This window comes from Asparagus officinalis, chromosome 8, assembly GCF_001876935.1.
Source record: "Asparagus officinalis chromosome 8, Aspof.V1, whole genome shotgun sequence".
NCBI classification, from domain to species: Eukaryota; Viridiplantae; Streptophyta; class Magnoliopsida; order Asparagales; family Asparagaceae; genus Asparagus; species Asparagus officinalis.
This window is the reverse complement of record NC_033801.1, coordinates 53,395,555-53,423,358: the sequence shown is the minus strand read 5'-3', so window position 1 is coordinate 53,423,358 and position 27,804 is coordinate 53,395,555. Positions and strand designations below refer to the sequence as shown.

The 27,804-nt window shown below is 34.7% G+C and overlaps 1 pseudogene; it reads right to left on the bottom strand.

Annotated features, from left to right (window-relative positions):
• LOC109821253 lies at positions 1,420-27,560 on the bottom strand (annotated as a pseudogene).

Genomic DNA, 27,804 nt, shown 5'->3' with positions numbered 1-27,804 from the left:
TCGCCGCGCACAACATGAACCCTCACACGGCATGCCCTCTGGATCTTGTGTCAAAAGAAGGCAAGAAGAAATCACAGCAAATAAAAGAAAACTTTGCAAAGGAAAAAATAGAAGAGAGAACACCAAAATTTTAACGAGGTTCGTCAACTTGCCTACTTCCTCGGGAGCCACACAAAAATTTCCTTTGAATATTAAAGAATATTACAAAGCTTGCAAGAGATGATCTCAAACTCCTTGAGATCACTCAAAAAGAACTCTCTTTTTATTTCTCAAAGCGCGAGATTTTTTCTATGAAAAATCGCCGCCCAAGATGCTGCAAAAATCACCGCCAAAAAACTTTGGAGATCGCTCTGGAAACTCACATTTAAGTGGCGGTCAGGGTTCCCTATTTTTAGGGAAACCCTAGGTCAAAACAGATTAGGAATCTGTTTTCTGCGCGTTCGCCTGACTGCGAAGCTTGCTTGTATGACTTATGTTCGCCTGAACATAGTTAGGCTCGCCTGAACTACTTCACCTGCATTTGGAGCTCGCCTGCACTTGGAGTTCACTTGAACCTCCAAAGTTCACCTGATCTTCCAAGTTTTCCTGAACTTACAAAGTTCGCCTGATTTTTTAACTTAGAGAAATCTTTGTTTTACATGCTTGTTCTAAGGTTTGGGTCTACACCCGAAACCAACAATTCTTACAAGTGGTTCTAATAGGATTCCGACTCAAAGCTAGCTAAAATTGACACCGCACATAAGCGTGTTTCCTGTTACTCGACTATACCATACCATGGACGTACAATTGAAGCCCGCACACACATTTCTTAGAGCATATTTGATCATATCAATTAATTCATGTTCAATATTTCTATGGTATCTCCTTACAATCTTAATTAAGGCGATGCCCAGGATGCTGTCTCATGATTGTCGCTCCAGATTATATAAAAAAACATGAACATGGCTTACATGCATCTCATATTGTTCACATTAGGTTAAAGGCAATCGTTAGAGACAAAGCTTAGAGAACGTTTCGTGATCATCTGCAACAATCTTGCACGTAACTGAAAATATTGCAACTGTACTAATTAATTTGCATGTAGGATATCAATATTCAATTCGCAACATTCAATATCAATAAATCGTAATATTTTTTCCCCCATCAATATAATAAAATAAGGTGTGGATAATTATAATAAACCCTCTGCCGGCAGAGGTCATTCATTACAAGCTCACAACCGTCATATAACTAGCAAGCTAGTGCTTATCCTCTCCCCTTATTTATTACTTGACACCAATACAAACCAATACCAAGTTATTTGTTGACAGCAAATTACACAGAAGTCGAGGAGCTAGGAGAAGCACAATTATTGGACTTGGCACGCTAAGGCTTTGACGACATTAACATTAATGTACCGATACGTCTTCAAAGAAGCGACTACTTCTTACTGAGGAAGTTGCGGTACCAATGCGCAGATTTCTTCGGATATCGCTTTAGAGTATTGTAGTCAACGTAGTAAAGCCCAAATCGAACGGTGAAGCCAGCATCCCACTCAAAACTATCGAACATTGACCATGCAAAATATCCTTTCACGTTTGACCCTTCGCTGCAAAATTAACATTTGTTATAATATCTTTTTAAGCAGATATTATTACAAAAACTAAATTTGCAATCGTGTACGAGAAACCTTATAGCTTTGGCCAAATTTAACAAATGTCCCCGGTGGTAAACTATTCGTATGTCATCTTTCAAAACTTCCTGTATAGGTGCGGACGCATTGCTGGCTGTATCCATTCCTATACAGATAGAAGAAAGAATAGGCTTAGATTTAAATGAAGCAAACAAAAATTTCCCGGCTTTTCCAAAATAAGTATGTATATGTATATTAGATCCTGTTACCATTTTCGGTAATGTAAACAATTGGGTTGTCATACTTCTCCTTTATGTAAAGCAACAATGATCCAAGTCCTTGAGGATAGATCATAAGCCAATCGGAGCCCGTCTGAAACCCATATAAAGTATGTATTAATGTAAAAAGTATGTAATCTAAAATATACTTAATGAATTGGTATTATTATATATGTTAAGTATGCATGGATACTGGTAAGTCAAAAATAGAAATGCACTTTTATTAAAAATATTTAGAAGTAGATCTTAAGCCGGACGTCATGCGTGCATATATCATGCATGCTAAACAGCACCAGTTGATTAACATATTGCGTTCTTAATTCATTTTGTCATAAATTTAGCTAACATATTGTGCATGGTAGCAATTCTTAAGTTGAGTGTCATGCAAAGCTTCTAAGTTTTTACTCCTCAATTTACCGAAGCTTTGATGACAACGGTAAAACATAAAGGAAAGAGAAATCTTACCTTTGGACCAAGCAATTTTCCGTTTCGCTCACCTGTTTTAGAAAATGATTAGCATAAATTACATGAAAAAAAGTTCTGATATGTCAAATAATGGAGAATGGGTTTAATTACGATGTAAGCTAAGTACTTAAATTCATACGTAGATTCACTAAGGGACATTTTGTTACTTTATTATAAGCAGTTAAGTTCATGCTATAAAGTTTAGAAACTTCAGTTAATTTGGCATTACGAGCGAATAAGAAATCTGAAATTTACTTTGTGAACAGTGAACATAAAATCCATGTCATAATATAGATTTCAAGAGAACAACTAAGATATTTAAAATTTAATTTTATTAATGTACTTTAAAAAATTAGTCACACTACAAATGAGGACTTAATTTTTTCTAAAAAGAGAGAAAAGTCTACATGAAGTGGTATATGGACGTATTTAATTAAGAACGTTAGAATTTAAAACTAGAATAGACCGACGTGATATCGATTGCTTATTATATAAGTTATTAACATAAGTTACACTTGGTATTATTGCAAATTTTATTAAGTGGTGAATATTAAATTGTTAGGTTTAATTATTATTACCCGTGAGCAATACGTGTATGTCATTATCATAGCTGATATTTTGTTTCGTCATTAGGGAAATGCTCTTTGCATAATTTGTTGTATAGTAATTAAGTCCAAGGAAGTCGAAGGATCCTTTAAGCATTTTAGATTGCTCCTCGGTAAATTCAGGAAGACGATCTCCTGCAACTGCCCTCATCGTGAAAGGATAGTCTCCCGTTGCCAAGGGATCCATGAACCTGTATATCACATCAAATGCATAATTAATGTATACTAATTAATTAAGGGCTTAAATAATCAAATTTACTATTAGGTCCCTCAATTCTTAGGTTAATTACTCCAAAAATTAATACCTGAAATCATTAAATTGCTAGTTAGTCTACTAAGCATCATAAGTAGTTTCAAATTAATTAGCTCTTTCAATCAAGAGTAGTAGGAGTAACCGTACGTAGGGATAAATTTGAAACTACTTATGAGAAGGGTGAGACCTAGCAAGGCCAATGTATGAGCAACTAACTTTCAACTACGGTAAGAATTGAGGGACTTAATATGAATTTCAATCATTTGATTAGACTATAATTTTTATCGGAAAACCACTCCCCCCCCCCCCCCCCCCCCCCCCTCAAAAAAATATTTACCAATAACGCTTGCGAAAGTCTTCACCATCCCAAAATAGAAGTCAAGTGCTCGTGGCAGCGCTGCGTCAATGTCAGCCTTGGATTCAGAATAAGGCTTGAACCAATGTGTTACCAGCGTAATTCCAATCTTGCCCTTCTGAGTTGCCTGCAAAATTACAGGTAACAGCACATTATAGTATCTGCTAAACGTCCACTTAGCTCGCGCATAAAACTATTGAACTAAAAAAAACTACCTGATACTTCTCTCTGTAAAGCCTAACAGCAGCTGCATGGGCCAGCAACAAGTGAATGGCCGGCGAGATAAGCCTCACGGCCGGCGTCGTCCAGCGGTCGCGCAACCCTGCCATTTGGAGCAACGGCGGGGGAAATTCGTCCCGGCTTGCGTATCTCGTTTGGTCTACAGAACGAATCATGCTCGTTGAAGGTGATCCAGTTCTCTAACTCTGATCTCCGTACACGTTGAAGAGGAGATCCGCGTAGTTCTTGTAGTCCCTCCCTGCATATGACAATGCTTTGGTGAATTATATGAATATTACTAACTGGACAATGCATTTACAATTTTTACTAGATGAACCAGTGTAGTTCATAGGCACCGTGATACCAGTTCGCAAGGAAGGATCCTAATTCTTTTTTCCCCCATTAATAAGTTAGTCTCATATAGTGGCGGATCCAGAAATTTTTTCCCTGGGGAGGCGCAACAACAAGCATTTATTTATCAAAAAATAAAAATATAATATTATAAACTGTAGTACCTAATGGGAACACTCTTGGTATATACACTTCAAAGGGCACTATTCAATTTCTACTAACTTATATATTCAGTGTTTATAGATAAATTAGGGTGCAATTTTTAAAATTTATGTGGGGCCAATTGTAAATATTATAATATTGAGGTTTATATGCAATTTGTAAATTTGTTGGGTACAACACTACAACTGAACCGCAACCCACGAACCTGCATCCGCTCTTGTTCTCATGCAGTCCTACTGTAGATATAAATTTGAGTGGTGCTATGGGAACCCAAAATATGGGACCAAGGGAGGGGACAGGTGAGGTGTCCCCTCCCTATTGCATAATGAGTTGGTCATGCAAACTCATTATGCAATAGGGGGGACACATCACATGTCCCCTCCATTGGTCCCATATTTTGTGTCCTTAAATCATTTTCCTATAAATTTCACCATATTGTGAGAAGTATATTTTCTATCAAAACATTCAATCATGTGATGCAATCTGAACCTAGTTAGGAGACATTAGAAAGCGCAACTACTCCCCTACATATATCTCAACGGCTCAGATCACCCTGGATGGTGAGGATAATCCTAATAAGATTCAAACCTTACGGTGAGTGTGGCCGATTGTATAAAAAATAATAAATATATTAATTAGTCTATTTTATTGAAATTTTCAACTGCAATGTTATTAAACACATTAATAAATAGTAAAGAAGGAACTTTCATTAATCTACGCAAGAAGGAAGGAATTTTTTTGTCTATACTAATCTGTCTGCTATAAATTTTTTCTAGTAGTATAGTGAGTACCAAAGACCATGAAACTTATAGTTTAAGTACTATTACCCATATATCCAAAACTTCATTAATTCAAGCCAACTTTTGCACATAAAATCTACAGGCTGCTATTTCACTTGGTGTAATAAACAGGAGGCAGATGCAAGAATCTGGTCCAGGCTTGATAGGGTCCTAGTGAATGAGGAATGGATTCAATGTTACAATTCCAGTCAGGTAGAATTCCTTATGCCTTCATGCTCTGATCACTCTCCAGCTTTGCTGACTGTAGGGGCTGAAAATTTTGAGGGCAAGAGACCATTCAAGTTCTTTGATATGTGGTCTAAGCATCCAGACTTCTTATCTTTGGTCAAATCGGTATGGAATCAAAATATCAATGGTTACCACATGTTCAAGTTCCACTCTAAACTCAAAAAGCTTAAACCTGTTCTTAAAGATTTGAACAAGAAACATTTCATGAATATAGTTCCACTCTAAACTCAAAAAGCTTAAACCTGTTCTTAAAGATTTGAACAAGAAACATTTCATGAATATAAGTGAGCAGGTTGCAAGAGCTAAAGCAGAGTGTTCTTAAAGATTTGAACAAGAAACATTTCATGAATATAAGTGAGCAGGTTGCAAGAGCTAAAGCAGAGTTATGTGATATTCAAACCCACCTGAGCAATAACCTTTTTGATCCTATTCTTATCTCTAAGGAGAAGGAATGTGTTAAAAAATATACAAAGCTTTTGGATTGTGAAATCTCCTTCTACAGGCAAAAATCAAATGTTAAATGGAGCTTACATGGGGATAAAAATACTCAGTACTTTCATTCTATCATGAAAGCTAAGAGGCATCAAAACAGGATTAATTCTGTCAATTTACTCTGATGAGGGAATTAGAATTTCTGATATGCCAGGGATCATTCATGTATTCACTGAGTATTATAAAAAAACTCCTTGGTACTAGAATACCCACTCTCCCTCCAGACCCAGCTGTTATTATAAATGGTCCTGTTCTATCCCCCAGTCAATGCAATGAACTGAGCTATCCAGTTTCTAGGGAGGAGATCAAGCTAGCTGTTTTCTCCATGGCTGATGGCAAAGCTCCTGGACCCGATGGATTCAGTGTTTCTTTCTTCAAGAAAGCTTGGGATATCATCAGTGATGAACTTTTCCTAGCAATAGAGGAGTTCTTTTGTTCAGGTAAACTCCTTGGCACTTTCAACACCACTACAATCACTTTGGTGCCAAAAATTCATAACCCCAGTTCGCCATCAGATTTTAGACCCATTTCATGTTGCAATGTGGTCTATAAAATTATCACTAAAATCTTAGCAAACAGAGTTCAAAAAGGTTATGGGGTACTTGATAAATGATGCACAAAGTGCTTTTGTTAAAGGGAGAATCATTTCTAGCAACATTTTGATGGCTCATGAGCTCATAAAAAATTATGGAAGGAAGAGCAATTCTCCAAGGGCCATTATGAGCATTGATTTAAGGAAGGCCTTTGATACTATAAGCTGGGACTTTATCAGAGATATGTTGATTAGCTTGGGATTCCCGACTGTCACTATAGGTTGGATTATGGAATGCATTACAACCCCCAAATTCTCTCTATCTCTTAATGGAGTTTTACATGATTATTTCCATGGTGCTAGAGGATTGAGGCAAGGCGATCCATTTTCCCCTTACCTTTTTGTGATTGGCATGGAGTATCTATCGAGGAGATTAGGCTCTTTAAAGGATGATAGATTGTACAAGTACCATCCCAAGTGTTCTAAGATGAACATAACCCACCTGATCTTTGCTGATGATCTGTTACTTTTTAGCAAAGCCGATATGGTTTCCATTTCCAGATTGAATCAGTGTCTTCAAGATTTTAGCAAAGCTTCAGGTCTGGAAGCAAACCCAAATAAATGCTCTATATTTTTTAGTGGAGTTGATGATAGTTTGAGGAATCAGATCTGTGATTATTTTAATTTCTCTGAGGGGAAATTGCCTATGCGCTATTTGGGTATGCCACTGATTGCAAAGAGGCTCACTTATCTTGATTGCTCTTCTCTTATCAGGAAAATTTCTGACCAATTCCAAACCTGGCAGCAAAACAAATGTTTATCGTATGCAGGGAGGCTTGAGATGATAAAATCGGTCATATTGGGCATTCAGACTTATTGGACGAGTAATTATATCCTTCCAATTAAAGTCCTGGAAAGAATAGACAGATTATGCTCAGCTTTTCTTTGGGGGAAAAAATTACATCTGGTTGCTTGGAGAAATGTTTGTCAGAGCAAAGATGGTTGGGAATCTTCTCAGCTAGAGAATGGAATTATGCGGCTGCTATAAAGATTATATGGTCTATTCATAATAAGAAAGACCTCCTTTGGATCAAATGGATCCATGAGAATTACTTGCAAGATTCTGATATCTGGCTAGTTCAACCTAAGAGGAGAGATTCATGGATGTGGAAACAAATTCTTAAAGTTAGGGATTTGATGCTAAACAGGTTTGGAAGTGCTGAGAATTTTCAAAAGACTGTTTGTGCATGTTGCACAGGAGGGAAAATCAAACTTGCGGTTGTTTACAATGCTATTTCCCAACAAATTTCTGCAGCTCCCTGGTCTGATACAGTTTGGAAGGGGCTTCACTACCCGAAACATGCAGTTATCCTCTAGCTTGCTTGTATCTCCAAACTGTTAACCCAGGATAGACTCTGTCATATGGGGATTCTGGACTCAAACAAGTGTGTTCTATGTCCGAACCAACAGGAGCTTGAATCCTGCAGTCACCTTTTCTTTGAATGCCAATTTTCAGTTGATGTTTGGCATAAGGTGATGAATTGGATGGGGTTTTCTTGGAGAACATGCAATTGGAATTTACTTATTAACTGGTACTCATTTAATCTTAAAGGAAGAGGGTTTAAGCAACAACTAAAAAGATTGGCTCTCTCTGTTATAGTATACATGATTTGGCAAGAGAGAAATTTGAGAATTTTTCAAAAGAAGACCAGGGAACCAGAGCTTTTATTCAGAGCAGTCAAGTTCTTGATATACTCCAAAGTATTAAATGATGATACTATACCTGTTCATATGAGAGAGATTCTTGTGCAAATGTAACTAATACCCTTGAGATACTGTAAATTGTATAGAGTGTTCACCAGAAGAGATTCTGGTGCTTTGTTGTTCTTCACATTTCAAAAATTGGGAGATGAATAAAAGAGTGTTCACCAGAAGAGATTCTGGTGCTTTGTTGTTCTTCACATTTCAAAAATTGGGAGATGAATAAAATTTTCTTTTCATTGACCAAAAAAAACGCTTTGTTGTTCTTCACATTTCAAAAATTGGGAGATGAATAAAATTTTCTTTTCATTGACCAAAAAAAACTATTACCCATATATTTAATTTTTATAAATCTATTTTTGAGAAGCTTGCAACATTAATGAAATGTATCCTGCTAATACTGAATGTGTACGTTAAGCTGTTGACGCTTACACAATTCGAGGGCTGAGAAAGCCTCCATATTCGTCATCTAGGGCTGCAGGAATATCCCAGTGGTAGATGGTTGCAAGCGGTTCGATACCTGCACGTGATAAGAATGCTCAAAGTTTTGGGGGAGATCAGCCTAAAGAATAAAAAAGTCACTTTTTATTCTCAATTGATCTTAGAGACCCTATCACTATATAAAAGTTTTGAAGCTATGATGAGAGTTAAGGGCTATAGTTTTATATTCTAACATATGCTCTCTCTGGTTGAGAGGGTTCTCTTTTGGACCAAAGGCTAGACTCATGACGTGGTATTTTTTTCCGGCCAAATTTACAAATATGTGTCCAGTAGGAATATTCGAACTTGGGTTACTTTGATACCATTTTAAAACTGTCATTATATCAAAACTCTGAAGTTATAATGAGAATTGAATATTATAATTTTATATTCTAACAACTAACTAGAATAAAAATGATACTACATGTTACTATGGTAAAAACTAATTTGATCTCTTTGCGCAAAATGTTGCATTGTTTGTATACAACCTTTTGATGGTATGTTTGCAGACTGAGTCCTCTCTCAAAAAAAAGTAAACAAAATAAAAATAAATAAATAAATAACATCTGTTTTCATGATTTTATGAAGAAAATGCCAAAAACTCTTCATTTCACTTAACTTTATGAACTATAACTTACTGAATATGACACTAAACCATAAGTAAACTGTTTTGTTCTGTAAAATAAATTTGAGGAGTTAGCATTGATGTTCCATTTTCTTGTGAATGGGAAAGCGGACCTTTGGCCAAGAGCTCGTTGATGAAGTTATTATAATATTGGACGCCTTCTTTGTTGATTCCCGTGCTTATAGTCCCATCTGAGAGAATGATATAATACGTCAGTATGCCACAAATCAAGCAAAATAATAATAATAATAATAATAATAAATAATATCATTTATGAAATATTATCTTACTGGGTAATATTCTTGGCCAAGAGATGGAGAATCGAAATGCCTCTAATCCTGTTTCCTTCATATGTCCTATGTCTTCCTGCATATGATTATATATTAATGCTTTGATTAGTAAGTTTATCTCTAAAATTTGTTGTTGTGTGATTTTTTTTGGTGATATATCCTCATCTTCAATGGCAATTAACTATAATTTAATCAATGTATAGAACAACTAGTGGTCTGGTGATAAGCAGATGTTACACTTATATTATTGTGTATTTGGCTTTACTAGTGACTAAAACAAGAATAATTATGGTCTGACAGAAGTACCAAAGGTAAGAAGTAGGTTAAAATTATTCTTTCAAATTATGAAGTAGGAAATAGTGAAAATATTATTATTTTATGTTTGTCTCATAAAATTTTGGAAGTAGCTTGGAAATATTATTTCTTCCACTTCACTCATTTGTTGTTTCCATAGGAACTATAAATATTGTCAGGAAGAGGGAAGAAGATTTTTTAAAATTTTATTTAGAAACAGAGAATATTCATGTAGTACAAAAAATTAGTTTTGGAAAAACTTTTTGGCGGTCTGCTCGGTGCACGATAGCAGGCGATCTGGCGATCTGATTGCTATTGTGCGCCCCCGCCTTGATTGAATGAGGAAGAAGAAGAAGAGTGCAAGCAAGAGCGATCTGATTGCTATTGTGCGCCCCCGCCTTGATTGAATGAGGAAGAAGAAGAAGAGTGCAAGCAAGATCTCAGTTGCTGAGCTAAGGGATTCTATGTTCATTTACCCTTCTCTATCCAATGATATCGATGACTCTGGAGCTTCTTCGAGCTCAATGGTGATGGAGAGTATGGGACCGAAGGGAGCTAAGAAGAAGGTATCGATGGAGGAAATCCTTGCAAGATCTGATCCGTTAACAGTTCCTCAGTTGCCTCAGCTTCAATCTGGTGTTTTGATCTCTCGTCAGCTAGGTAAATCCCCAACCTCTAACCTCTGGTCTAATGAAGTGGAGGAGGTTCTTGAATCTGATTTGTCTGGTAATTTCCCTCGTATTGAGATGATATCAAAAAATTCTGAAATGGATCATTCTGATATTGATAGTATTAAGAATTCAAACCCAATCTTGGTTGAGGTTACTCGAGAAAAGAGTGAGGGTGAAATCTCAGCTCAAAAGTCTAATGATGACGGAAGTAAGAAGATTGAATCTGTAAAATCCTTTGCAAGTTTATTTTCAGATAACAGAAAGATTGGCCATGGTCTAAATCTCAATTTTGTACCATCCTCCCAACTAAATGTTGTTGAGCTTTCTGATGAGGAATGGAAAGAGGGTGAAAATTTATGGAAGCATGCTTTGGTTGGACATGTTATAGGACTTAATGTGGGATTTAAATCTATGGAAACATATGTAAACAAAACCTGGAGCAAAATCTCTATTCCACAAGTTCTCATGATCAAACAGGGAGTTTTTCTGTTTGATTTTCCCTCTGAAAATCTTATGAATGAAGTCCTTGTATGTGGTCCTTGGTTTTTTGGTTCTAGGCCATTGGCTTTAAAACCATGGAGTGTAGATATTGATGTGGAGAAATTACAGGATGTCAGCTATCCTATGTGGGTGCAATTCCCAAACTTAAAGCTGAATTTATGGACTCCTACTGGAATAAGCAAGATTGCAAGTCTAATTGGTAATCTGATAACCACAGACAAATGCACAGCAAAAAGGGAAAGACTAACCTATGCCAGAGTGTTAGTGGAGGTAAATTTACCACTTAAGGAACCACTGCCTGATCTGCTCACTATAAAAGGACCTAATGATAAAACCTTCTCACAAAAAGTGGTATATGAGCTTAAGCCCAGATGGTGCACTTCTTGCAAAAATATTGGTCATACTATTGATTTCTGTAAGAGGCAAAAAATAAGGAAGGAAAATCTGATAATAGTGCTCAAAATAAGGTCAATGCCTCTGAGGATACTGCAGACAGAATATCTGGAGACAAAGTAACAGAGGTTTCTGAACATGTTTATCAAGATCAGAATGATAAGGACTTGGGTAAATATACCAATCTAGTTGATATAGTTCAGGCCACTGGGCAGGCTTCTGGTAAGACAGTACCTGGGAGTGTGCAGGTTTCTGGAAAACATGCACAGACTGTGCACATCAGCCAAACTGGTTCTGAATTGGTTTTCTCTTCTCCAACTGTTAACTCTACTAGCTTTTCCAGTGCTTCTAGAGGGAAAATTCTGAGGAGGGCCAATCCTAATACTAAAGATGCTGTAGGTACATCATTTTTCCAAGCATCTATTTTCTCCCCTTTGGATCATCAATTGCACAATTTAGACCCCTTTGAAAGGGGTGGTCTATCTTCTTAATGCAATTAGCATTTTGGAATATTAGAGGTTTTAATAAAACCTCTAAACATATGATAGTGAAGCATTTTATCAACCAATATAAGCTTTATTTCATTGCCTTACTGGAAACAAAGGTGCCTGGCAACAAATTACAGTTGATTTCTAAAAAAATAGCCAAAGATTGGATGAGTATCTCTAATGTGCACCAAGCTAATAATGCAAGAATTTGGATTCTATGGAATAATGATCTCCTTACAGTTCAATACATTAATTCCTCTGAACAGTATGTTAACTGTTTTGTTGAATCAAAAGATGGCAGATTATCCTGTTATATTATAGTCATCTAAGCTTTCAATCATATGGAAGATAGGAAAATTTTATGGGATGATATTCTATCATTTAAGAACCATGTGAATGGGCCCTGGTTAGTAGCAGGTGATTTCAATGCTATTCTGAGCAGTGAAGAGAAGTTAGGAGGAGCTCAAATTTCAGGCTCAGACATCAGTGATTTCCAGAATCTGGTTTTGTCTAGTCAACTTAAACACCTCAGATTAACAGGTTGTTTCTTCACATAGTGCAATAAACAGGATGCTGACACCAGAATATGGTCTAGATTGGATAGAGTTCTTGTTAATGATGATTGGATAAATCACTGCACCTCAAGCCAAGTTGAATTTCTTCTACCAAGCTGTTCTGACCATTCCCCTGCCCTCCTTGCTATTGGGGATGAGGATATTCAAGGAAAGAAGCCATTAAAATTCTTTGATATGTGGATTAAACATCATGACTTCATTAAAACAGTTAAAATGACCTGGGATCAATCTTTCAGAGGCTATAACATGTACAAATTTCATCAAAAACTCAAATGTCTGAAGTCTGCCTTGAAGATCCTGAATAAAAAGCACTTCATGAATATATCTGAGCAAGTTGTAAGAGCTAAAGAGGATCTTGCTGATACTCAGAGCAAACTGAATGATGATCCTTTCAACTCCAGTTTAATTTCAAAAGAGAGGGAATGTCTGTCCAAATATGTCAGATTACTTAACTGTGAGACTTCTTTCTTCAGACAAAAAGCCAATATTAACTGGAGTCTTCATGGTGACAAATGCACTTAATTTTTTCATTCCATTATGAAGAATAAAAGGCACCATAACAGAGTTATGTCTCTTTACAAAGAAAATGGTGAGAGAATTACTGAAATGACAGAAATATCAGATGAGTTTATTGACTATTACAAGAAACTCTTGGGGACAACATCTCCTACAACCCAACCTGATCTTGCAGTATTAGCCAATGGTCCCATTCTCAATTTAGAACAAAAAACCAACTTGAGTATGCCAGTTTCTAGGGAGGAAATCAAACGGACAGTGCTCTCCATGCCTTTAGGTAAAGCTCCAGGCCCTGATGGCTTCAATGCTACTTTCTTTAAGTCAGCCTGGGACATTATTGGTGAAGATCTTTATTTAGCTGTTGAAGAGTTCTTCAATTCTGGGAAATTACTGGGTACATTCAATTCTACTATTATCACTCTCATTCCAAAAATTCTTAACCCCAAGAGTGCTTCTGATTTCAGACCTATTTCTTGTTGTAACTTGATATATAAAGTTATAACTAAGATCATAGCCAGTCGTATTCAGAAGGTTCTGGGCAGTTTGATAAATGAATCTCAAAGTGCTTTCGTCAAAGGAAGATTAATATCTAGTAACATCCTTTTGGCCCATGATCTTGTCAAGCACTATGGTAGGAAACAAATCTCTCCAAGATCTATTTTAAACGTGGATCTGAGAAAAGCTTTCGACACCATCAGTTGGGATTTTATCAAATTCATGTTAGAAGGTTTGGGATTTCCTAATATTATGGTCAGGTGGATAATGGAGTGTATTACTACTCCCAAGTTCTCTCTATCTCTCAATGGCTCCTTACATGGTTATTTTAAAGGGGCAAGAGGCCTTCGGCAAGGAGACCCTCTCTCACCATATATGTTTGTGTTAGGGATGAAATATTTGTCTAGGAGCTTAAGCACACTCAAGAATGATAGGCTATTCAAATTCCACCCAAAATGCTCAAAGCTGGAGATCACACATCTTATCTTTGCAGATGACTTACTCATGTTTGCCAAAGCTGACTTTAACTCAATTTCAAAAATTTTCAGTTGCTTTCAAAAATTCTGCAGTGTATCAGGTCTTCAGGCAAATCTGGCAAAATGCTCTGCATACTTTGGAGGGATTGATGAAAACCTGAAATCTCAACTATGTGCTCATCTAAATTTCACAGAGGGGACTTTACCTGTGAGATACTTGGGATTACCTCTCATCTCGAAAAGATTATCTTGTCTTGAATGCTCACCATTAATAAACAAGATCACAGAGCAATTTTCTAACTGGCAAAAGAGCAAATTCTTGTCATATGCTGGTAGGTTGCAGCTTATCAAATCAGTTATCCTTGGAATACAGACATTTTGGACAAGCAGCTTCATTCTGCCTCTGAAGGTTCTGGAAAAGATTGATAGCCTTTGTTCATCCTTCTTATGGAATCAAAAAATTCATCTTATATCTTGGGCAAATATCTTTCAAGAAAAGAAATTTGGAGGTCTGGGGTTATTTTCTGCCAAAGTCTGGAATTTGTCTGCAGCATTCAAGCTCTTGTGGATGATTTATCTCAAAAAGGATTTACTTTGGATAAGATGGGTACATGGCAATTATCTACATCAGTCTAACATTTGGCAAGTTCAATCTAAACCAACCGACTCATGGATGTGGAAACAACTACTAAGAGTTAGAGATATGGTGATAAGCAAATATGATAACATGGCCAATCTGACGAATATCATGAACAGCTGCCAAATCAATGGTAAACTTCAAATCTCCCACATATACAGGTGTTTAAATGTTCTAGCTCCTCAGGTTCCTTAGACTGGAACTGTTTGGGAGGGTTTGAATTATCCTAAACACTCATTTATCATTTGGTTAGTATCTCATTCAAGACTCCTCACTCAAGATAGATTGTGTAGAATGAGACTCCTTAACACTAACCTATGTGTTCTATGTCAAACACATTCTGAAACCTGCGATCACCTGTTCTTCGAGTGTCAATTCTCTGCATATATTTGGAATGAAGTCATGGAGTGGCTGAACTTTACTAGGAGATATTGCAACTGGGGCCATATTCTTGACTGGTACTGTGGAAGCCTCAAAGGTAAAGGTTGGTTGAAAAAGACTAAGAGATTGGCCCTGTCTTCAACTGTGTATATAATTTGGAGGGAGAGGAATTTACGCATCTTTCAAAGTAAAGCTTCAACCCAAGCATCTCTATTTCGAGCTGTGAAGCTTTCCATTCTTACAAAGATCCTGAATGATAGTGCACCTTCTCATTTGGTAGAAAGATTAGTGAAATTGTAGCTTGATATCTGTATATTGTAGCTGTTTTGAGTTTTTCCAGTTTTGTTCTGGATAACATGCTGTACATATGACCCTATTGTTCATTTGGTGATGAATAAAATTCATTTTATTGACCAAAAAAAATTAGTTTTACTCCAAAATTGACTAAGTTCTTCTAAGAAACTTCTTTGTCTTATGGCAAGGAAAAAAAAGATTCATATAGGCTCCGTTACCAGTGATTCAAATCCTAATCTTTGAATAAGATATGCAATCCAACTAGAGCTTCTATTAGCTATGCCTAGTTTTAAGATAAGAATAAAAGATTCTGTTTACTGTATTGGGATTAAGATTCTTATCTTGTAGAAGTTATGACTAGCAACAACCCTTATCCTTTGTCTCTATAAATATGGCAGAATCTCTTTGATGAGAATTCACCCAACCTACTGTCACAACATCAAGAGAAAGGATGGATAGTTCATAATTTATTAAAGCTGTTGGTAATTGACTTTCTATTTTGTTTCTCTATGTCTCAGAGATTGCATTTCATCCACCCGACGACAACACTAGGCATTTAGCATGTTCAGCATGCTAAAGCATTAAATTCGAGAGGTTTTTAAGTTGGCTCTATATTTGGTTGACTCTATAGGTATTAGAGATTGTTATAGAGATTAAGTACATACTTTCTTTGGTCTGATTTTGAGACGGAGTGATTGAAAGTTCCCCACATTGTACTCCACATAGTTTAGTAAAGTTACTCACCTTATTCGTTGATGGAGGCAGGCTATAGGCTGAATCATGTACATCTGAATGTTATTTGTGTTCTCGATTTTTTTCTTTACTTTCAATGTGAGATGTTGTAGATTTGGCGAAGGATTTGGTGAAGAACAAATTTTGAAAGTAGAGAGTTGTTTTTGGAGGTGTGCGGTCGACCGAGGTGTCAGGCCGATCGACCGAATTCGTGCACGAACCCAGGGTTTGATTCTGGGCTTGGTGCGGTTGACCGCCACGGTTGACTGCCCAAACCCTGTAATTGATTTTAGGCTCTATCGTTGGTGCGGTCGACTGTCACGGTCGACCGCCAAACCCTGTAATCATTTACTGATTTTTGTCGTTTGTCGCGGTCGACCGTGACAGTCGATTGCGTATCGGGCCAGGCCCAGATTGTTGTTTTTATTATGTTTAGGATTGGTATTTGATATAATTTTAAACACACGTTTTAGGGTTTTTTTGGGATTGTTTTGGGGTTATTGGAGCACAGAAAAGAGAGATCTTTCTGAGCTATTGGCTAGGGTTATTGTTTGAGAGATTAAGAGCTTTATTGGTGAGATTAGTTGGTTTGTTTTGAGTGATTTGTAATCTCAGTTTGTACTCTCCTTCTCTATTAGTGAAAACTTATTCTCTTCTTTCTCTGTGGACGTAGGCAACTTGTCGAACCACATAAAATTAGTTGTTTGTATTTGTACCATTATTTTGCATTGTTTGGTCTTCTCTCAATGTTTAGTTTGGTTTCTTGAAGCACAACGATTGGTGGCTTCTGCGCACAACAATGAGATATTAGTTTATCATGGGGATTGTCATAAGAATTTGATATCAGAGCCCTCAGCTATCAATCGAATAAGAAGATGATGAAACCACTACTAATTAGGATGTTGAGAAATTTGACAGCAATATTAGTTTCAGGCTATGGCAAGTTATGATGATCTTCATGTTGACATAGAACAGAATGAGAAGGATTTGTCCACAAAGTCGAAGAAATTAGCTACTATGTGTAAGGATGATTGGATTCGATCACCACAAAGATGTGAAGATACATTGGCTTATGCATCATTAGTTGATGATTTGGTGCTTTTGTGCTATTCAAAAGCTGCTTCAAGTTATGCCTCTGTGGAGAGATTTGTTAATACGAACTATATTATGTTGTATGTTGGCAAAGTCCCTTTTAGTTGGCGACTCTAAGAGGCGTGCTTGGACATGGTTAGTATGTTCCGCACTTAGCACGTAGTGCAACTATTGGAGAAGGTGGAGTAACTAAATTAATTCAATTTGTAGCTAGTGAGGAATTTTCTTAGCATTTGAATAAAGGTAAAGATTTGTTAAGGGTGATTCAAATTGTAATATTTGAATAGGATATATATGCAATCAAAATATAGCCTCTATTAGCTATGCTTAGTATTAAGATAAGGATAAAAGAGTTTGTTTGTTGTTCTATTGGGACTAAGATTCTTATCTTGTAGAATTTGCGGCTAGCAACAAATCTTATGGTGGGTTTGTTAGCTTTTTGTAAGAGGGGAGGGGAGGAGTTGGGGAGGTGACCGATGCTAACCATCCTAAAATTATGTTTTATTTATATTTTAAGTAAGAATGAGGAAGGACTAGGAGGGTTAAAAAAGATGCAAATTTCTTCAATTTCTTTACCTTCCCATAGTGGACGGATTGGGAGGGGAATGGTTGGAGTTTTTTAAAGTTAATTGCTCATTTCCTTTCCTATTTTCTACTCTAAAGAAACATAATTTAGTTCTGTCACTCTCCCTTCCTCTCCATTTCCTAGTTGTCCATCCAAACATAATTAGTTATGTCACACTCTCTTCCTCTCTTTTCTCTCCCCTTAGATTTTGATCAATCATCCCCCTCCTCTACCCTCTTCTCTATCCAAACTAACCATTATCCTTAATCTCTATAAACATGGTAGAAGCTCTTTGATGAGAATTCACCTAACCTAGGTTCGCAGCATAAGGGAATGAACGAATAATTTTTTATTAAGGCTACAGGTAATTGACTTTTTATTTTCTTTCTCTATGTTTTAGATATTGCATTAGATCCATCCAATGGCTGCAATAAGCATCGAGAAGGCTCTGTGGACTAAAGCATTATATTCAAGAGGTTCTTAATTTGGCTCTCCATTTGGTTAGCTCTACAAATATTGGAGATTGTTAGAGAGATTAAGTGTTTTCAAGGATGTGGTTGGAATTGGGTGGTTGAGGTATCTCCAAATTGTAGCCCTCACAATTTAGTAAAGTTATTATCATCCTTCACCCATGGAAGTATGTTACAGACCAAACCACGTATTGCTCTGTGTGTTATTTATATTCTCGATATTTTCTTTACTTTTCATGTAAAGTATTAGTTTGTCCTGGAAATGTGTCATATTTGGGCTCTATAGCATTTAAGAAAGTATTGCCATTTTTCCCCAGAGGAAAAAAAAACTTATTTTTTTTGTTAAGAAGTAGCATAAATAACCTCGTCTTTCTTTATTTCTTTGCTTCAAATGCTTTTTTCGAAAGAAAAATAGAGTGGGGAGCCCTATTCAAAATATTGTATTAACTAAAAGGATAAAGATAAAAACTTGTTTAAGATTACAGGAGTTTAGTATTTTGGAATTAACAGATTAGAAAATAGAAGATATAGGAGAGATTCTTGCCATCACTTTAGACTTTTCTTTCGAAACCTGTTAATTGGCAAAATACTAAAATTAACTGCAATACTTAATAGAGTTTAGAGTCTCACGAAAAAGAGTTAACTTTAACTCCTTCATAAACTACTTCTGACAAACAAGCTCTAAGTGAGAAAACCTTAACATAATTAACTATCGGTTTTTCTATAGAGTGCCCATGGACACTCTATAAGGGAGGAGAGAGATAACAAGAAATGAATAGCCCATGGGCCCCCTGATTTGCATTAATTTCTGTGCATAATTCATTTCTCTCTATCTCTCTCATCTCTTATAGAGTGCCCATGAGCACTCTATAGAAAAACCGATTAATATAAGAAGTCTGACCTTGTAATGATGATACATGTCTATTGACTTATCAGCGTTGCTTCGGCCTAGTATTTTCTCTGTTCAAGCATACATTTGCATACAGAGTTAAAAAGAATGGCATAGATAAAAATAAATATATAAGAGCAATACAGACTAGGAGAATGAAGAAGATAAAAATATTCGTTATCATATTTGAAAAGTTAAATTATCAAGCATTTGTGTATCGTAGTCATGAGCTAGTAGAGACGAATATCGAAGAGTCACAATGGTAAATGCTATTAATTGTAGGAACAATTATTTATTAATTGCATAAATGAGAAGCAAATTACTCGAGAGAAATCAGCTAAAAAAAATTACTCGAGAGAAAGTAAATTTTGTAACTTCTTTAGAACATATATATTGCCTCTCTGAGTAAAGAAAACCTTACACTGTCATAAACTCATAGGTTTTTCCTGTTGTTTTCCAAAATAGAAAATAACATGTTTATCGTTAAATTAATTTTTATAAGAAAAGTCAAAACGTAGCTTTTTTAGTAAAGAAAATTTGTACTAGTAATTGTTAAGCGGCATGAATATTTCAACTGAAAAGAAAGATTTTCGTATTGTCTTTGCTCCCTTGTTAAGGGTCTTGTTGTCAGGTGTCAAATTAACATGATATGAAAATTGCGTATATGCTTTTAATGTCAAGGGGCTGTTTGGTTGTACACTTTTTGAGAAAACTTTTCTCAAAACATCTGACAATGGTAAATTTGTAATTAAAAGTTTTCCAGAGATTTCTGTAAATTATGTTTGGTTCAACAAAAAATTTACAGAAATATTTTCTATAAAATATCAAAACCTACCAAAATTTACAAAAAGTAATTTCCTCTCAAAATGAGAGGAAATCAACAGAAATCTGACACATACCATATTTAATTAAAAACCTACCAAATCTTGTTATTTTCTATAAAGTTATGAGCCATTTTTTTTTGTTTTGAACCAAACAAACAAAGTATAAAAAACAAGAAAATTGGTACTTTTTAATTTCTCTAAACTTTTCCTATAATTTTTTTAAGAAATACAAGGAAATCATATTTAAGGTGGAAAACATTTCCTATAAATTCTAGAAATTTAACCAAACACCCCTTTAATGTCAACCTCTTGTCAACTCACATGTCCGGTTTAATTCGAGACAAAACTTGGACAACCACTATGAGCTGACGTTGCTCTTTGTTTTCTTGGGCCCTGGTGTGACACCGCAGGCCCAAAATTATTGTACTAGCTTAACATCAATCTAATGAGCAAAATATTGGTGGGATGGCGCAATAATAATTTCAATAATTGATTTAAGAATCTATCATGCATTTAACCGCTAGAAAAAGTATGACAGTTATATCAAAATATAGCAATACACATAGTATATCAAATTGCTTAACTACAAAATGGGTCTAGAACAAATTTGTTTAAATATTTTAGGTCTAAGATTGATTTTGGAAGTTGGTGAATTTAAAACTAAATTAAGGTAAAATTTTAATTACAGACAAATAAGTCGTCTAGAAGTGAGTGAGTTTAAAAATAAATGCGGATAAAACTTTAGATCGAGTTTGTAAGCAAAAAATCCATCTACAAATTATGATGATGCGATATTAGTACGAAAGAAAGCCAACAAATAATATTTTAAGTATTTTGCTAAAAAAAGACAGCATATATATCTAATTACTTAATATAACAAGTTATGACAATACAAAAACTTATACCGTATATCAAATTACTAAAATACAAATTAGGTTTAAAATTAATTTTGTGGAGTGTCTTTAAATGTAAGAACGATTTTTCATCAACCAAAAAAGAAATGAAACCTGTGTCAAACATGATATGAAAATTGGGTATATGTTTTTAATGTCAACCTCTTGTCAACTCGCATATCTGGTTTAATTCGAGAAAATTTTCTGATAGCCGTCTATGAGCTGACGTTGCTCTTTGTTTTTCTTTTTTGTGGGGCCCTGGTGTGACACAACAGGCCTAAAATTATTGTACTAGCTTAACATCAATTTAATGAGCAAAATACTAGCGCGATGGCGCGGTAATAATTTCAACATTTGATTTAAGAATCTATCATGCATTTAATTGCTAGAAAAAGTATAGCAGTTACGTCAAAATATAGCAATACACGCAGTATAGCAGTTACGTGAAAGTATAACAGTTACGTCAAAATATAGCTTAACTAAAAAATGGGTCTAGAACAAATTTGTTTAAATATTTTAGGTCAAAGATTGATTTTGGAAGTTGGTGAAATTTCGGTTATAGACAAATAAGTCGTCTAGATGTGAGTGAGTTTAAAAATAAATGTGGATAAAACTTTAGAGTTTGTAAGCAAAAAATCCATCTAACAATTATGATGATACGATATTAGTACAAAAGAAATTGCCAACAAATAATATTTTAATTATTTTGCTAAAAAAAAGACAGCATATCTAATCACTTAGAACAAAAATATAACACGTTATGACAATACAAAAACTTATACCGTATATCAAATTGCTAAAATACAAATTAGGTTTAAAATTAATTTTCTGCAGCATTTTTAAATGTAAGAAGGATTTTTCATCAACCAAAAAAGAAAAGAAACCTGTGTCAAACATGATATGAAAATTGCGTATATGTTTAATGTCAACCTCTTGTCAACTCGCATGTCTAGTTTAATTCGAGAAAAATTTCTGACAGCCGTCTATGAGCAGACATTGCTCTTTGTTTTTCTTTTTTCTGGGGCCCTGGTGTGACATTACGGGCCCAAAATTATTGTACTAGCTTAACATCAATTTAATGAACAAAATACTGGCGTGATGACGCGGTAATAATTTCAACATTTGATTTAAGAATCTATCATGCATCTAACCGCTAGAAAAAGTATAACAGTTACATCAAAATATAGCAGTACACATAGTATATCAAATTGCTTAACTACAAATGGGTCTAGAGCTAATTTGTTTAATATTTTAGGTCTAAGATTGATTTTGGAAGTTGGTGAATTTGAAACTAAATTAAGGTGAAATTTTGGTTATAGACAAATAAGTCGTCTAGAAGCGAGTGAGTTTAAAAATAAATGCGGACAAAACTTTAGAGTTTGTAAGCAAAAAATCCATCTACAAATTATGATGATACGATATTAGTACGATAGAAAGCCAACAAATAATATTTTAAGTATTTTGCTAAAAAATGACATCATATCTAATCACTTAGAACAAAAATATAACAAGTTATGACAATACAAAAACTTATACCGTATATCAAATTGCTAAAATACAAATTAAGTTTAAAATTAATTTTGTGGAGCGTTTTAAATGGAAGAATGATTTTGGAAGTGAGTGGATTTTAACATAAATGAGGTGAAACTTTAGGTTCATAGACAAATTATCCCTTTTGAAAGTAGGCGTAACGACGTGTTTAAAATTGAATAGGGATAAAGGTTTGTTTCTAGACAAAAGACTCTTTAGAAATGGGTGGGCTTAGAAAATAAATTATTGTAAAACTTTAGACTCATAAATAAAATACCTAGTAAACTTCTGAAAGTAGATGGGTTGAAAATTGCATAGGGTAAAGCTTTTGCTTTAGAGGAAAAAAGCCAACTTCTTAAAATGGGTGTATAATGATAAATTGATATAAAACTTTGGAAATTGGGTGCATAAAATAATTTGGGGCAATACTTAGGGTTCTGTAAAAAAAATTAAAAGAAAAGAAAGAAAAAGCATGCCAACACCATGACTTGATTTCCGTACCTCTCACAACCAAGTATATATATATATATATATAGAGCAAGACTCCTATCAACTTAAGTGGATAGGGAATAGTTGTCCACCAAACTTTCTATCCACACATATATATATATATAAAGTCACTTCATATCATGCAAGGATCCCTAGGAAACATCTAATGGTTAAGAAGTTTGGTGGATGTCAACTTAAGTTGACACAAGTTTTCTTCTATATATATATATATATATATATATATTTTGGAAACATTTGAAAATTTTTACTGACTGTGTTAATAAAATGGTGCCGGGGCATGAGCGAAAATTATCCAAAACACGTGACTTGTTTATCCTATCTTCTAATGTGTATAATAGTTTAATGAAAAGTTTATGACAATTTTCTTTGGCACTTTTGTGGGGAACGCACCAAAGTACAACATGATAGTTTCTGAAATATTGTATCTTAGTAATAATGAAAATAATTCATCTAGAAAAATCTTTTATGCCGCTATATTTTACCGAAAATTAAAAGTACCATACATGCCTACGGCTAGCGCATGCAATTTAGAGTGTCACATAATTAAGCAAAAAAAACAAAGGGATTCATATAATTAGTTAAGACTCCAGATCGAATCGCTTCATTGCCATGATCAACATCTAAGGCTCTAAGCTAACCTTTCATTATAAGGAAAAAAGCGAGGGAAAAGAATATGCTTAAACTCCTAAGGTAGTTAAGCAGATGGAGTGGATGTCATTATTATAGTTCATCTTTAATTAACTGTAGCTGAGCACTGTTCATCTAAGCTAGCGTGAATTAGTATGAGAAAAATTAACCTATGCATTGTTGCAGTACTTCTGTGAAGAAGCCCAAAAATAATGATTAGATATTTTTTACTTGGAAAATTCTTTTTTAATTTATGAGCAAAAATAGTTTTGGTAGTTATAATATAGATAAGCTAGTATGAATGAAGGGAAAAAATATTTTTTGATTTTGTATTATACATAAATTAGTGCGGGAAAAGTCAAAAAAATAAAGGTTTAAGCATATGGACAGTACTAATGCTTTTGTTAATTGTTTTGTAGATAAATTGGTACAAACATAGCGAAAAAGCTCATTTTTATTTAGAAAAAAATTTAGTTAAAGCATATGCACAATACTAATGCCTTACTAGTTGTTATGTACATAAACTAGTATGGAGAAAGGAAAAATAAAAAATAAAAAATAAAAATAAAAAAATTCATTTGATTTAGAAAGAAATATTTTTGAGAAATTAGTCCCCCACATTTTCTTTAATTCCATATTAGTCCCTCAAATCTCAATAATTACTTTTGGTCCCTTAAATCCTAAGGGGTCTTATAATTTAGTCCATCAATGATGAAAATAACACTGTTGTGATTTCTCTCTTAAAACTCATCCTGCTTAAAAAAAAGGATCATTTACACTTAGGTAATCTAAAGCTTATAGCTTTTAACTTTGAAGCCAAAGTTTTTGGCATTTTGATATCCTAGAGTTCACATTTTAACTTTGATACCTCAAAGTTTTATTTGACCACTCTTGTTAAGATAAAAATTTCTATTTTTTTACTTTGATACCCTAAAGTTTTATTTTTGACACGTCGATACCTTAACTTTATCTTAAAATATAGGGTATTAAAGTTAAAAAATGCAAACTTTGAGGTATCAAAGTAAAAATATTGAAATGTTTGAGGTATGAAAGTTAAAAAATGTATAAACTTTAGGGTACCAAAGTGTCAAAAAAGGTTTGTGGTATCAAAGTTAAATGTGTAAATTTTGGGTGTCAAAATGTCAAAAAACTTATGGATATTAAAGTTTAAAAAAGTGTAAACTTTAGAAATAACCCTTTAAAAATATTAGATGAGGGTATTTTGGCATTGATGGACTACACTGCAATAAGACTAGAATTTGATGGACTAATGAGTAATTATTTAGGTTTGAGGAACTAATATGAAATTATTGATGATATGAGGGACCGATATCTAAATAACCATATGTAAAAATACCCTCTAAAAATGAATAACCCTTTAAAAAATAGATGAGGTCATCATTGAGGGACCAAATTGCAATAACCTTAGGATCCAAAGGACTAATGAAAATTATTGAAGATGAGAGGGGCTAATACTAAATATTTATGCTATTAAAAAATTTTGGTTATCAAAGTGACAAAAAAGGTTTTAGGTATCAAAGTTATAAAACGTGTAAATTTTGGTGTATCAAAGTGTCAAAAAAGTTTTTGTGGATATCAAAGTTTTAAAAAGTGTAAACTTTAGATTGCTAAATTGCAAACAACCCTTTAAGAAACTTTAGATGAGAATATTAACTAGGATTAAAACCTGCAACCTATAGGCTAAATCTATAAGCTTTAACCAACTAAGGGGCTGTTTGGTTGATGTATTTGGCATTGGGGGTTGGGCAGAAAGTCTGCCAAAAGAGCACTTTTGGCAGGCTTTCTGCCCAAAACGCCTCTTTTTAGAGGCGTTTTGGACAGAAAGCCTGCCAAAAGTGCTCTTTTGATAGGCTTTCTGCCCAACCCCCAATGCCAAATACATCAACCAAACAGCCCCTAAGCTATTTTACTTTTTGAGGATTTTTGGCAAGTAATTTATTAGTTAGAAATTTTATTCTAGCAATGAAAAGATATTCTATAGTTATAGACCGGATAACTTTAATATATGCAAGTAAAATTTACCCACGCGTTGACATGTCATTTGTGTGAAAAGTAAGAAAATAATAGTTAAACATTTTGCTTAGAAAAATCATGAAATTTAACTACATATGGTGCACGTGGATTCCATATAGAGTAATAAATAGTGTTGTTGCGTTCACGTGACCGCAAAAGCAATCGATAGACTTTCCCTGTTTTCAGCAATTAATGAGAGAAAATTTAAGAAGAACGGAGACATGTCACGTGGTCATATGCTAGTACGCTTTGCTGTATCCCTATATTTTGCCAGAAGTGTCTTAAAAGTCTTTAATTAAAGGGATCAATTAGCTAATTTTATTCATGTACCCTAAGATATGATGTAGTTAGGTAAGTGAATCTAGAGCGCGTATCTACATGAGCAATGTAAAATAACACACTATATCTACGCAGATAACACTGAGAGGGGGAAAAATAGACTTTTATCTGACCCATATAATTACAATCAGTAATCTCAGGATGACCTGTGAAATTAAAATTGGTGATCTTAAGTGATTCATATAATTGTAATTGTTAATAATCTCAAAATGATTAGACTCTAGGGTCACTTGTCTTTTGGATACCTGAATGCGATTAATCCCTTAATTAAAACTCTAGCTATTGTTCAACGTCTAGTTAATGTAGGGTTTAAGGACAGTTAAACTCGTCTTTTCCTCGCAAACATGCAAATAAAAAAAAAAGGATTTGTTAACAAAATAAAATGCAACAGGGGTAGGCAAAAAAACTTTTCAGAAGGGTTTAAGAGAGTTAACCTCTCCATGATGTTATGTTGATGAGGTTTAAATTAATTTATTTTAAATGTAATAAAATAAAAGAAAAATGCATCAAGAACCCAATCACTACCAAAGATAAAACTGTTAGAAAATAAATTCCACCTAGAAATTAAACTATGAAGAGGATTAGCAAGTAGAAGAAGGAACATGTTCACACTTGAAGCCTTTCTATAAGAAAAAAATTAAGAAAATAGAAAATAACATCTTTGAAGATAGAATATAATGTTGTTTATGGGGAATATGAGATGCAGGATAAGATAAATGCTTTGTTGGTAATTGGAGCAAAGAGTTAAAAGGCTTCTTAGAGAGATGACTAATAAAAGATTTATTTAGAAGGAAGGTGTGAGAAAAATAGGAATTAGTAATTAAGGGAAACTAAATAGAGTTTTTAAGTAGAGAAATTAAATAGGTAAAAGATTTAGGATTTGACAAGTGGATAAGTGGAAAAAATAGCAACTTGAGGTTGTTTTTTTATTAGTATAGTGTGTGTATACACTGAAATGAGTTATGCTACAAGGACCCAAAATATGAGACCAATAGGGGAGACAAGTGAGGTGTTCACCTCCTATTGGATAATGAGTTGGCCATGAGTTGACTATCATTAATGATGACTAACTCATTATCCAATAGTAGGGGGACACCTCACTTATTCCCTCTATTGGTCCCATATTTTGGGTCCTTGAGGAATTTTTCTTTCTTTAATCCCTTTTTTTAAAAGTAAAATTTAAGCTTTCCACAATCTATAAAAATATCAATGAATTACAAGTTGTAATTAAATGGTGCCGCAGTTTGAGCCGACTTTCATGTGTAAGCGCTCTCGCAAAATTATGGTCGTTCAAGCATTTAAAGAAGCGTATAAATAATTAAAACTTTTGAAACTCCAGTCATCTAAATTAGTCAATGAAACAATATATAAATTTGATCTTCCAAGTGTTGGGCAGCTTGTCTCAAGTGCCAGGAGTTCACAACACAAGTTGACACTACTTCAACTAGACCTGGATGAGCGTGTACGAAACGATCCCATATACTTGGACCTCTCCCTCCTTCATTTGCTGCTCCTTCAACCTATCATTAATTCAAAACCACGAAGAATACATTATTCAGAAAATTTAACAAACACAGATAATATAAATGTGCCTGAGAAACGAGCGTATAAATAAATAAAAAGAACCTGATAAGCTGCACTTGCAGCTCCAAACATAAAATCAGCCGGAAAATCTTTCCGGCTGAGCGTTGTAACGGGCGCCGGTTTAACGGCAGTTCCGACGTCGGCCAACATCGAAATGGCAGCAGCGAAGAGGAGGAAGTAGAGAGAATGGCCATCTCTGTTGGATGCCATTGCGAACAATTGTGTAGGGAGATGGAGATTATGGTGAGTGATCCTACTCTATTTATAGCGGTAAAAAGAGTAGATGGATATTAAAGAGGAGGGTCCTGCTCATTGATGTGCGTAATTTTTTTGCCACCGGTCTGCATCAACATTAACCTATTATATTCTCGAATCATGTAAATGGGATATCGTGGAAGGCAATGGTTCACGCTTTCAGGTAACCCCACCGCTTGCTACCTTCAACCACCCCCAATTAGTGAAGAATAGAGTAGAATATTTAATTGT